Genomic DNA, 12,852 nt, shown 5'->3' with positions numbered 1-12,852 from the left:
CTACTGCAAGTTGGTTGGATTACCTAAAGGAAAGTCCTTTCCTTTTCTAAGTCTCAGGACAATATAGGATTTACCTTGCCCAGCTTCTAGAAGTTACTCTGTGCGATGTCCTGCCTGGTAAGAGTGTCTTGGCTTACTTGAAGATTTGGGGCCATGCCAAATAATCTATGTTAACTATGTGATTTACAGTGGGGGCCTTGGGTCATGCAGTATCAACTTGACCTCTGGAGGGGCTGGAAAGTAAGGTCGGCTGTGTAGGAAGTCAGCTTTATCTACATAATTGACTCTGAATAACAACCCTAAACACCGAGGCTCAGGTGAGATTCTCTGGTACCACGCATGTTGCCACACAGCATTGCTGGGAGAAACAAACTCTGCCCATATGACTCCATGCAGGGGGATAGCTTAAAGTTTTTACCTGGCATCTTCTGAATTCTACCTTACTTTCCCCTTCCCTTTTTTTGAAGAAACCATCACCATGTGTCTAACAGCTTTCATAAGGTCTGTGAGTGCTTCTAGTCTATCACTGAAACTAAGGGAGTCTTGGGGACTCCGCAACTGTAGCCTCTGTCTTTTACTTTATAATGGGTGCAATAATATTACAACTAAAGAGTTTGTTCTGAAGATAAATGAGGCAATGTCTATAAAGTATTTGGCACAAAGCCTGCCAACAACAATTATTCCACAAATATTAATTTTATTAATTTAACTTAGTGGAAGAAAATATATCATTCAATAAGTCATATTGAGACAATCGTTTGGCAATTTATGAGAAAAATAAAGTTAAAGCAACATATCACATTTTATTTCCAGGTAAGTCTAGGATAGATATAATGTTTATACATAAAAAATAAAGTCATCAAGAATTTCAGGAAGTTATAGATGAATGTATCTGTTCTTATGAGGGGACTGTTCTTTCTAAGCATAAATTGGAGAATATCCCAAAGACCTATGATAAATAATTTAAAAATACATAAAAATTTAAAAACATTTGTATTCTCTAATAAGCACCTTGAACAAAATTAAAATCAGGAAACAAAATGTGAAAATATTTGAAACATATAGAGCAGGCAGAGGGCTAATACCCTTCATATACATTTTAAATAGTTATATATTTTATAAGTATATATATAAAACCCCCAAGTTTAAAAAATGTTCTCTCTTATTAGTAAGCAAAGAAATGAACTCTGTTTCAAATACAGCATCATTTTAATCCCATTTAAATGAGAAGTTTACTTATTTTTTTAATGATAATACCCAATGTTGACAACGGTAGGTGTAATAGACATTCTTGTACCATAAATGGAATACAAATTGGCATAATCTTTCTGGTAGTGTTTTTTCCACTATCATCAAAACTCTAACAACCATTTCCCCAACGTACCCTTCCTCTAGCTAACCTCATCTTCTACTTCACAGAAAAAAATAATGATAATAAAATTAAAAAAAGAAATCATAAAGCAAAATTTCTTCTCCCAAATCTACAACATTATCTGTATCTACACTCACTTCTCCCCTTTTCCTTTCCTCTGGCAATCAAAGATATGCCCCTCTATCTGGATGCAGTGAATCCTATCCCCTTGATGCAGATACTAATTCCCACCCCCACATTCATAAAGTTTAAACAATCATTTGTATCTTCTCCTATTTAGAGCTCTTCTCTGGTATCTATACCCTTCTGACTTATCTACTACTTGATTGGCTTCATCTCTGAGTCTCCTGTGCTGGTTTCTTTTCTTGCCTTTTTTTTTTTTAATCCTAACTTTAATGCCATATGCCAAGTATTTGTTCTTTATAGGTGATTTCATCTATCCCCAAGGACTTAATATTGTTTCTATACTAATGATTCCTGAAATTATGTATCCATATATATTTCTTCCCTGAAACCAATATTTACATAATCCAACTGTCTGCTTGTTATCTCCACTAGAATATCCAATAGGGGGGCGCCTGGGTGGCGCAGTCGGTTGAGCGTCCGACTTCAGCCAGGTCATGATCTCGCGGTCCGTGAGTTCGAGCCCCGCGTCAGGCTCTGGGCTGATGGCTCAGAGCCTGGAGCCTGTTTCCGATTCTGTGTCTCCCTCTCTCTCTGCCCCTCCCCCGTTCATGCTCTGTCTCTCTCTGTCCCCCAAAAAATAAATAAACGTTGAAAAAAAATTAAAAAAAAAAAAACATTTTAGAATATCCAATAGGAATCTTAAAGTTAATATATCCAAAACAGAATTCTTAATTTACAACCTCTGTAAACCTGTTTCTTTCATGGGTTCTTTGTCCTGGTAAATAGCACTGCTATTTCTAACAAAAATCTAGATGTTTTCTCAGATTCTTATTTTTCACACCCCTACCAACTACTCCATCATCAACTCCTGTCAGTTCTACTCTATAAGAATATTTTCTTTTAGCATTCATTATGATCAAAATAAAACCAAAGTGACTTCTGAACATCTAATGGGATGAGAGGGAAGAGCATCCACATCTGTACTAAGGGGTTGAACAAACCACTTGCCTGGAAATTCTTCACTTGGGATAGTGGAGCATGAATGCCTCCTCGCATATGGGTCTCTCTATATAAATATCATTACAAAGATACAGAAAGAGAAACACATCATCATATTAAATAAGCAGCAGTTACTTTGGAGTGGTATAATTACATGAAAGCAATGTTTATTCTGTGTGTTTTTGTAGTTTTTACATTTTTACTTATATTTTAAAAATATTTTTTATGCAAAACGTATTATTAAACAATAGAAAGATGTACCTAAAATAATTGCCTTACAATATAAAAATGATAGAACTAGTGGCTGAAATTGAGAAATCTACTGTTGTAATAGAAGATTTCAACACTCATCTCTCAATAATAAGTCAAGCAGATGAAAAAAAGTCAAAAAAAGATATAAAATATTTGAATAGGAGAAGTAACAAGCGTGATCTAATTGGACAGAGAGAGAACTCCAAACCCAACAATTACAGAACATACATTCTTCTTAAGCACAAACGAAACATCTACAAATGTTGACCACGTGCTTGTCCAGAAAGCAAGTCTTAACAATTTTCAAAGAAATGGTATAATATAGATCATGTTTACTGACTAAAAATGCAATCAAATTAGAAATCAGTAACCAATAAACATGTGAAAAACAAATATCCATATATATTGGGAAATTAAACACTTCTAAATGCCCAAAGAACAAGAACTTTTAATAAATATTAACAGTATATTTCAGGGCACCCGGATGGCTCAGTTAGTTCAGTGCCTGATTCTTGATTTCGGCTCAGGTCATGATCTCAGGGTTCGTGAGATCAAGCCCCATGTTGAGCCCGGCACTGATCTTGGAGACTGCTTAAGATCTCTCCCTCTCCATCTGCTTCTCCCCACCCATCTATCTAAAAAAAAAATTTAAGAGTATATTTCAATCTTCAGAAATTCTAAAACTCTAGACTGATGATAAAACTATTAGGAAATAGACGTTCTCATACTCTGATGGTGATAGTACAAAACAATTCCCCTGTGGATGGCAATTTGATAATGCTAATCAAAATTGATATGCATCTATTCATTGGCCCAGCAATTCTTTCCTGGGAATTTCTCTTAGCATACATCTATGCTATGTACAAAATGACATATATGCAAAGTTATTCATTACAACAATGATTACAATAGCAACAGAGAGGAAATAATGCCTGTCCCTCAATAGAATACTAGAGAAACAACTTTTGGTTCTTGCTCACAATGGAATATTTTGTAGCCATCATAAGAATGAAATTTCTAGGACACTTTTCTTTAACAATTAAGATTTAATCCATTGTTTATAAAGTATGTTCAAGCAAGTTTATAACTAAAAGTTTAATTTTAACTAGTTTGCCAAATTATTGGGACCCTATACGTCTTCCCACTCCTTTTTGACTAGAATCTTCTTCCTTAGGTGCTCTTTTACTTTTTTAATTTTATTTAAATCCACGTTAGTTAATATATAATGTAAGTGATTTCAGGAGTAGATTTTAGTGACTCATCACTTACATACAACACCCTGTGCTCATCCCAACAAGTGCCCTGCTTGAGGCTCTAGGACACTTTCTATCAATAGGGCACAGTGTCTAGAACAAGGAAAGGAAGTATACAGTATGTGTTCCCTTTTGTGTAAGAAAAAGGGAAATTAAGAAAAGGTATTCAGATCTGCTCATATTTACATAAAAAACACAAACAATAGACCCTCTCACCACTCCTTTTCTCCTTTTCTACATCACCTTGGATGCCCTTGCTAATGCAAGGAGGGAAGAAAGAGCAGTAAAAGGTATCCAGATTAAGAAAGAAGATATAAAATTGTCTTTGTTCGCAGATAACACAATTGTGTAAAAAATTCCAAAGGAATCAACAAAAATCTGGAATGAATAAGTGATTATAGCAAGACGGCAGGATACAAGGTTAATATATAAAAGTTGATTGCTTTCCTATATACTAACAATGAATATCCGGAATATGAAATTAAAAACATAATACCATTTATATTAGCATCCCCCAAAATAAAAACTTCTATATAAATCTAACAAAATATGTACAAGATATATATGAGCAAGACTACAAAACTCTTGTGAACAAAATCAAAGAACTAAATAATTGGAAAGAAATTCCATATTCAAAGATGGAAAAACTTAATATTGTCACATGTCATTTCTTCCCAAATTTATCTATAGATTCAGCATAATCCTGGTCAAAATCACAGCAAGTTATTTTATGGATAACAACAAACTAATGCTTTTCTGGAGAGGCAAAAGATCTAGGTAGCCCATCCAATATAAAAAAGAAAAAAGTTGAAGGACTGAGACTACTCAACTTCTAGACTTACTATAAAACCTCAGTAATTAAGAGAGTGAGTTATTGGTGAAACAATAGACAAATAGATCAATAGAACAGAGTAGAAAGCCCAAAATAGATCACCATAAATATAGTCAACTGATCTTTGACAAAAAATGCAAAGATAGTCTCTTCAACAAATGATGCTGGAACAGCCAGATATTTTTCTATGTACAAAGAAAAAAAAAGATAGAAAGAAAGAAAGAGAGAGAGAGAGAGAGGAATTAGACACAGACTTTACACCCTTTATATAAATTAACTCAAAATTGATTATAGACCTACATGTAAAATGCAGAACTATAAGATTCCTAGAAGATAACATAGGAAGACATCTAGATGACCTTGGGTATGGGGATGACTATTTAGATATAGCACTAAAGACATGAAAGAGAATTGCTAAGCTGGACTTCCTTAAAATTACAAATTTCCACTCTATGAAAGGCAATAGAAAAGAATGAGAAGACAAACTACAGACTGGGAGAAAATATTTGCAAAATATACGTCTGATAAAAGAGTGCTATCTAAAATACATTTTAAAAACCTCTTAAAACTCAACAATAAGGAAACAAAAACCTCTATTAAAAATTGGGCCAAACACCTTGAGAGAGACACCTCACCAAATATGTGCAGGTGGGAAATAAGCATATGAAAGGAGGCTCCACAGCATTTGTCATCAGGAAAATGCAAATTAAATGAGATACCACTACACACCTATGAGAACGGCCAAAATTTGCAACACTGACAACACCAAGTGTTGGCAAGAATGTGGAGCAACAAAAACTCTCATCCATTGATGGTGGGTATGCAAAATGATGCAGCCACTTTAGGAGATAGCCTGGCAGTTTCTTATAAAAACTAACTTAGTTCTACTATTTAATCCAGCAGTTGTGCTCCTTGGTATTTGCCCAAAGGAGCTGAAAACTTATGTTCACACAAAAACCTGCACATGGATGTTTTTAGCAGGTTTATTCCTAACTTCCCAAGATGTGTTTCAGTAGGTGAATGGATAAACTGTGGTACTTCCAGACAATGGAATATCATTCAGTGCTAAAAAGAAATAAGCTATCAAGCCACAAAAAGACATGGAGCGGGCACCTGGGTCGCTCAGTCAGTTAAGTGTCCGGCTTAGGCTCAGGTATGACATCGCAGTTTGTGGATTGGAGCCCCACATTGGGCTCTGCTGACAGCTCGGAGCCTGGAGCCTGCTTCGGATTCTGTGTCTCCCTCTCTCTCTGCCCCTCCCCTGCTCACACTCTGTCTCTTTCTCTCTGTCAAAAATAAATAAACATTAAAAAAAAAAAAAAAGACATGGGAGGATCTTACATGCATATTGCTAAGTGAAAGAAGGCAATCTGAAAAGGGTACATAATATTTTATTCCAACTATATGCCATTCTGGGAAAAGCAAAAAAAACTATGGAGACAACAAAAATATCAGTGGTTACCAGGGGTGGAGAGTGGGAGATAAGTGGAGGACAGTGGCTTTTTAAGGCAGAGAAAAATGTTGTGTTACGATAAGGGGTGCCACGTTACATTTGTCCAAACTCATAGAATGTACGAAAGCAAAAGTGAACCCTAAGGTACAGTACAGACTTTGGGTGATTATGATGGATTGAGGTAGGTTCATCCTTGTGAAAGAATGTACCATTTTGATAAGTGATGTTGGTAATACGGTAATATGATGTTGGTAAGGCTGCGCAAGAGTGTGGGGAGGGAGATTATGGGAAATCTATGTACCTTACTCTCAATTTTGTTGCAAGCCTAAGACTGCTCTAAGAAAAGTAAGATTTTAGGGGCACCTGGGTGGCTCAGTAGGTTAAGCATCCGACTTCAGCTCAGGTCATGATCTGGCAGTTTGTGAGTTCCGAGTCCCGCGTCGGGCTCTGTGCTGACAGCTCAGAGCCTGGAGCCTGCTTCAGATTCTGTGTCTCCCTCTCTCTCTGCCCCTCCCCTGCTTGCACTATGTCTTTCTCTCTCTCAAAAATAAATAAATATTAAAAAAAATTTTAAAGAATGCATGAATAACTAATAGAAGTCATAACTCACAAAAAGCTGGGGAATGGAGTGAGTAGGGAAGGTAGGCACCAGATCCTCAGTCTGCATCTTATTCCATAGTTTTAATTTATAAATTATGCATATAGATTAGCTGTTGAAAATTTTGTAAAAAATATGAAGAATGAAAATGAAAACACAGCATGTCTAAACTTGTGGAGTCAATGAAAATAATACCTAGAGGAAAATTTAAAGTCTGATGTACATATGTTAGAAAAGATAGAAGGCTGAAAATTAATAACTTAGGTATCTAACTTGGTACCTAAAAACAAAAGTTGAAAATATTAATTATCTAAATATCTAACTTAAAAAATTAGAAAAATAACACCAAAAGAGTAGAAGTAAAGAGATAAAAATAAGAGTAGGATCAATAAATAGTTTTGAAATCTGAAAATAAAATAGAAAAGAATCAACAAGTCCCAAATTATAGCCTCTATTCTAGAATGATCAAAGGGAGGGAGTCAGAGACAGGGATACAGAGGCAGAGAACATCAGAAATAAAAGTAAAAATAAAAATCTCCAGTAAAAATTGGGAGAAACTGCAGGTCAGAGTCTAAGGGTACTTAAGGGGCCACCTGGGACTATATATGCTCTAGAGCTGGACCTCAAACTCAGGTCTTCTGACTCAAAACCAGTGTTTCCATTATCTTCTGTCTATTTCTGAGACACATCTTCACATCATTCTTCTCGTTGTTGTAATTTTAAGACTTTATTTGAACAAAAATCTATTTCAATCAGCAGTGCCAAACTGGAAGGGGTTAGGAATTCTCCACCTAACAGGAGGTGGTGGGGGGAGGAAAGGTTTTTATAGAGAAAAGTCAGAAGCAAACCAAAGAAATTATTGATTGGCTATAGTTTAAAGCCTAGTTGGCTATTTGTGATTGGTCGTTTCTAGCATTTTGATTTTGTAACCTTGAAGCATTTGTAGGCTTAGATTTTGGTTTGCTTACGTAGGCTGCCACAGCATTACAGTCATGAATGATTTAAGACGTGAATGATTCAATCAATAATTATTGGCTCAGAGAGAGAGAAGGAAAAACTAGTCAAGTACTTAATTTTCTTCTCTCAGGCTGCCTCTCATTCTTTGTATATATTTTTTCCACTTCTTGGCGTAGGAATGTGGAGGAGCGTGGATGTGACAGTCATACCAACTAGAATTCCAGCAGCTACCTGCTCCTTCTCAGAAATTAAGAGTCCTCAAGGCCAAACCTGGAACTTGAAAGGAAAGAAAATCCTTAATGTAAACATAATATCGAATAACTTGACATCTACTGACTCATTCCTATTGCTGTCACAGCAACACATATACCGTAGACATTCACTCCAAGAACTCATGGGGCCGTGCCACTTGTGACGTTTTGCACAGACCCTTCATGCCTCTGAACCCACCATGTCATTAACAAATCATTGGTATTGGTGTGGGCTCTCTTTAAATTTTCTTCCACTCTGTCATTCTGTGTCTATGATTCCAGGAATACAAGAAATCACTGAAGGATATATTTCAGAGACTTAGATGGTAGTCACCTTTGCACGAGATTAAGTTTACCCCTGAGCAAATGGGGATGAGACTCTCAAAAACTAACAGCGATTGCTAAAGCTGAATATTTACCAGAATTCAGATATTCATACATTCTCTACTCTCCTTGGTCTACAAATTAAAAGATAAATCATCAAGGGAAGTTGTATCAAAACAATGATCAGTAGATCCATATACTGCCAAGATTTCAAGTTTCACATATAAATCCCAACCTGATTCAGAGGAAAAGAGTTCCCTAGAGGTTTTAGCTGACTAATACACTTACCTATCAGACATATATTAAGACAACCATAATTATAAAGCGCTTTGCCAAAAGAAAACACGCTTTACAATTTCAGAGTACTATCAAAAAGGGAACAGAACATGTTTTTTAAAGCAGCTACTGGGAGGAAGGAGTGGGACTGATTGGCACTGTGATAATGTATTACTGTAACAAAGCCCTTGTCAGTGTTATTAATACATCTATTTGGAGATCATAAAACAGAGGCCTCAATAACTTATCAGAAAATGGTAAAAATATCATTCTGCTTAGGTTTTCTGATTTTAAATTCTGTGTGCTCCCAGTAAGTCAGGCTCTTCTCAAATCTGCTAACAAATAGAAAGTATACAAAGTAGTTTCTACAGTTTCAAAAATGCTATTCATCACTCAGAAATTAAATAAGGATATGTTCTTAAAGCAGGAGACTTCAGATTCATTTCCAGTCACTAAGCCATTGATGAGCTTCTTTCCACAACTAAAACGTCTAAAAGCAGAGTGAAGTACATTTATACGGTACTTTCTAAGAAAAGCTTTAGAGACTAGATGAAACAGAAGTTCCTTGCAGAGAGTGAAGTGAAATCTCCATGTCAAAATACCCCCCTTTAAGAAATGAACTTATTCTCTTTCCAAACCAGAAATGAGAGTTTTCTCATGGATGTTGGTTTATGAAAACTCTCTTTTATCTAAAACATATGCTCTGCAGCTGCTTCAGCTATACATCCTGCCATTGGATGTATATCATCACATAAAACTCAGCATCTCCACCTCCCTGGAGCCATATCCCATTTTCTCTTTTATTCTTGTATCTCAAGAGGAGAATACAGAGACATTACATGAGTTAACTTTGTCTCCAGCATGAAAATTGGGAGGGATGATATCATTTCCAGATGCTTTCTTATTTTTCATTTGTTTAAAGACCTCATTCATCAGAGAGTTGGAGAGTTTCTTAAGTTTGCCTCCATCTGGGTATTATGAGGAAGAATGTTGAGAGCAATGTCACCATCAGCATCTCCATTATGACTGTCAAATGAAGCTTCCAATATGTAGAATGGCTCCCCTTTCTCCATCCTGTTCAGTTACAGAGTAATCTATATGTAAAGTAATGGAAGTATTAACATCCATCCAGACCAATAAGAGGGAGTTTAAACTCCACCTCATGATTCTACTGTACAGGTAGCAGTGGGTTGTTTTGTGAACATCAGCAACTGTTTTAGGGGCAGGATGACTGCAGACTTCAGATTTATAAATTATTGAAAATACTTAGATGAGTACACAATGATGAAAATGTTGGACATAGACTACTCCAGAAAACAGGTGCTTTGAATACTTTCTCTGATTTCTTTTTCTGATTTTGACTGATTTCTCCAAGTGGTTATAATCTCAGTTCTGCTGAGAATTCTGTAAATGCCACTTCGGTATCTTATTGTCATATGCTGGGTTAAAATTCATTTCCAATAAATTAATAGAAAAATACGTACACTAACCTAATTAACCTCAAGTGGCATAGAAAGAACTTACCTATACAGAATTCAGATACGCCATAGTCTCACTGAACCAGAATATCTAACAAAACTGGAAATGAGCAGAAAGGACCTAACTTCAGGGAAACTGAAATAAGTGTGACAAAACCAATCCTCTTCTCGGAGCCCATTTATTCATATTTTCAAACATTTTCAAAAAGTCCAATTTTCCATTCTCTGTAGCCAAAGTTGGCCACTTGAAATGATTTAGAACCCAACTTGGAATGTCTTATCTCTTTTAAAAATAGAACTTTTAAAATTTGGTGTTATGTTTTCTTGGAACTTGTAAGATTGCATAATGAGAGATTATGTTCTCTTATTCAGAAGACTTTGAAGACTTTCATTCCAAAAGCAACATACCAACCATCTGACTAGTTTTCAAGGACTAAAATATGCTGTTATGCTTTCCTTCAGCTAGAAAAGAGGTGACCCTGACTGTCCCATCTCTGGATAGAGCTATGAAAGCAAGGGCTGGGCACTTCAGTCTGTGCACACCTATCACAACATCGAGTTAGGCATTTGTATTTTTTGTGCCGGCACTGGCGACATTGAAGAAGATTGGGGTGGACATTTTAGCCCATCCATAAACTTCTACAATTCTCCCATTACTTTCCATGGAACTACCATGATTTGGGGAAAATCATATGAAATAATCCTTTCTTCATGCCTTCATTTTAGATGCAATAGTATCCTGGTTATACCAAAGCATTTGCCTTTCAGGTGTTTGAGAAATGCACATAACTTTCATGTCATGTGATAACTATGTCTTTACTAGGAACCCAAGGACAGTGTAATACCTAATACAACATATGTAATGTCTTTGATGTAAGATACTGCATGTATGGCTCGGGACATCTGGAGGGTCAGCTGGAAGTCCCTTTCCCTTGGTTCCCTCGTTCCCACTCTCTTTCTCTCCTCCAGGGTCCAGGCTTTATCCAGCCGCTAGTCCTTTGATCTCTTCTAGTTCCTGCCAGAGGAGTACAGTGACTCTTTCTTCTTTGGAGCTTAACACTGACAAAAAATAAAAACAAGGTCATCTCCTGTTAATGCTCATGGCATTTATACACTAAAATATCCCTCCTCACCAAGGGTGAAGTTGAAAGGATTAAAGAAATGAAAGAGATAACCATGTTCCATTCACATTCATTTTCACCAAAAATTTCAAGGTATGAAAAGGACAAGGATCTTACTAAAGTCAAGCCGTTTTGCATTCTATAAAGTACAGCATGAATCTGGTAGAACTTATTTCAACAGCAGCTTTTGTTACTTGTTATTAAAGACAGCAAAGCCTTGGCCTTGAGACTATAGCGTCAAATGGCAGTGGAGGTGATAAGTCTTTCCTGTGAGATGTGATATATTTCCAAGTGTAGAGATTTCCTCCATATTTGCAGACTGACACATATAATTGTCTCCTGAGATAGAGCATCAAGCAATGTCTTGTTGTTGTTGTTTAAAAGGTTTAATTTATTTTCTCAAAAAACATACATAAAGTTATGTTTTTGAAAAGTTTGCTTTCTCAGTGAAAATCCCTAACCTAACAAAATTTGGGTTAACAGTGAAAATTGGTCTCCATTTTAAGTATTTATTCTGATCAAATATATCAAACTTAAAAATTTATAATTACTACGTAAAACTGAAATTTAATAGCCAATATCACCTTTTCAAAAAGAATTCCTAGTGTGAACCACTTGGCAATGTTTTCACAATGTCCTATGCCTACTAGAGGCTATAGGATTTTTTTTTCTTTATTTAGAACAAGTGAGATGAAATAGTTGTTATTCTTATTTTGATGTTCTTGAAGGGCAGATCAAATGAAGCTTATCCACAATAATAATGATTGATGAGCTTCATCTAATGATAATCCTTAATACCTTTGAGAACAATCCCAATAGATGCAAACAGCAACAAAGTTCCTGCTCAGTGAAGGGCACTGTGAGTACATAAAATGTGTGCAATTAGTAATGTGTGTAAAAAAAAGAAAAAAAAAAGTATGTCAATCCCAGCACAGCATAAAGGAAAGATGGCTTACATTGTAATTTTTAATTCCTGGGAGTTTCCCCCAGCTGTGCCAGTTAAGGAAAATGGACTTTGGAGAATTTCACTAATTTCTGCAAAACTTAGAATCCACATGTATAAAACGAGCACTTGCTTAATTGTTTCTTTTCTCTCTTGATTTTATGTTTTTTTTTTTAATTTTTTAACGTTTATTTATTTTTGAGAGACTGAGACAGAGCACGAGTGGGGGAGAGGCAGAGAGAGAGAGGGAGACACAGAATCTGAAGCAGGCTCCAGGCTCTCAGCTGTCAGTGCAGACACAGGGCTCAGACTCACAAACCAGGAGATCACGACCTGGGCCGAAGTCGGACACTTAACCAACTGAGACACCCAGGTGCCCCTTGATTTTAAATTCTATAAGGTTAGAAATCTTGTCTTTCTGGTTCATTCTGGCTTTACAAGTGTCAGGCATAATGCCTGGCTTTTAGTAAATGCTGAATAAATATGTGATGACTAAAATTATTCAGGGGCACCTGAGTGGCTCAGTCAGTTGAGCATCCGACTTCAGCTCAGGTGATGATCTCACAGTTCCTGAGTTCGAGCCCCACGTCAGGCTCTGTGCTGATGGCTCAGAGCCT

At 36.3% G+C, this 12,852-nt stretch overlaps 1 long non-coding RNA gene across 1 annotated transcript; it reads right to left on the bottom strand.

Moving 5' to 3' along the window:
* Positions 1–7,288: 7,288 nt before the first annotated feature.
* On the bottom strand, positions 7,289–12,440 carry LOC123592425. The gene is made up of 3 exons (XR_006709769.1): positions 11,017–12,440; positions 10,218–10,271; positions 7,289–8,118 (listed from the first exon to the last, which is right to left on the bottom strand). It is a non-coding gene; the product is annotated as an uncharacterized LOC123592425 (long non-coding RNA).
* Positions 12,441–12,852: the final 412 nt, after the last annotated feature.

The sequence above is a fragment of the Leopardus geoffroyi genome, chromosome B1 (genome assembly GCF_018350155.1).
Source record: "Leopardus geoffroyi isolate Oge1 chromosome B1, O.geoffroyi_Oge1_pat1.0, whole genome shotgun sequence".
NCBI classification, from domain to species: Eukaryota; Metazoa; Chordata; class Mammalia; order Carnivora; family Felidae; genus Leopardus; species Leopardus geoffroyi.
This window is presented reverse-complemented; position numbering and strand designations above follow the sequence as displayed.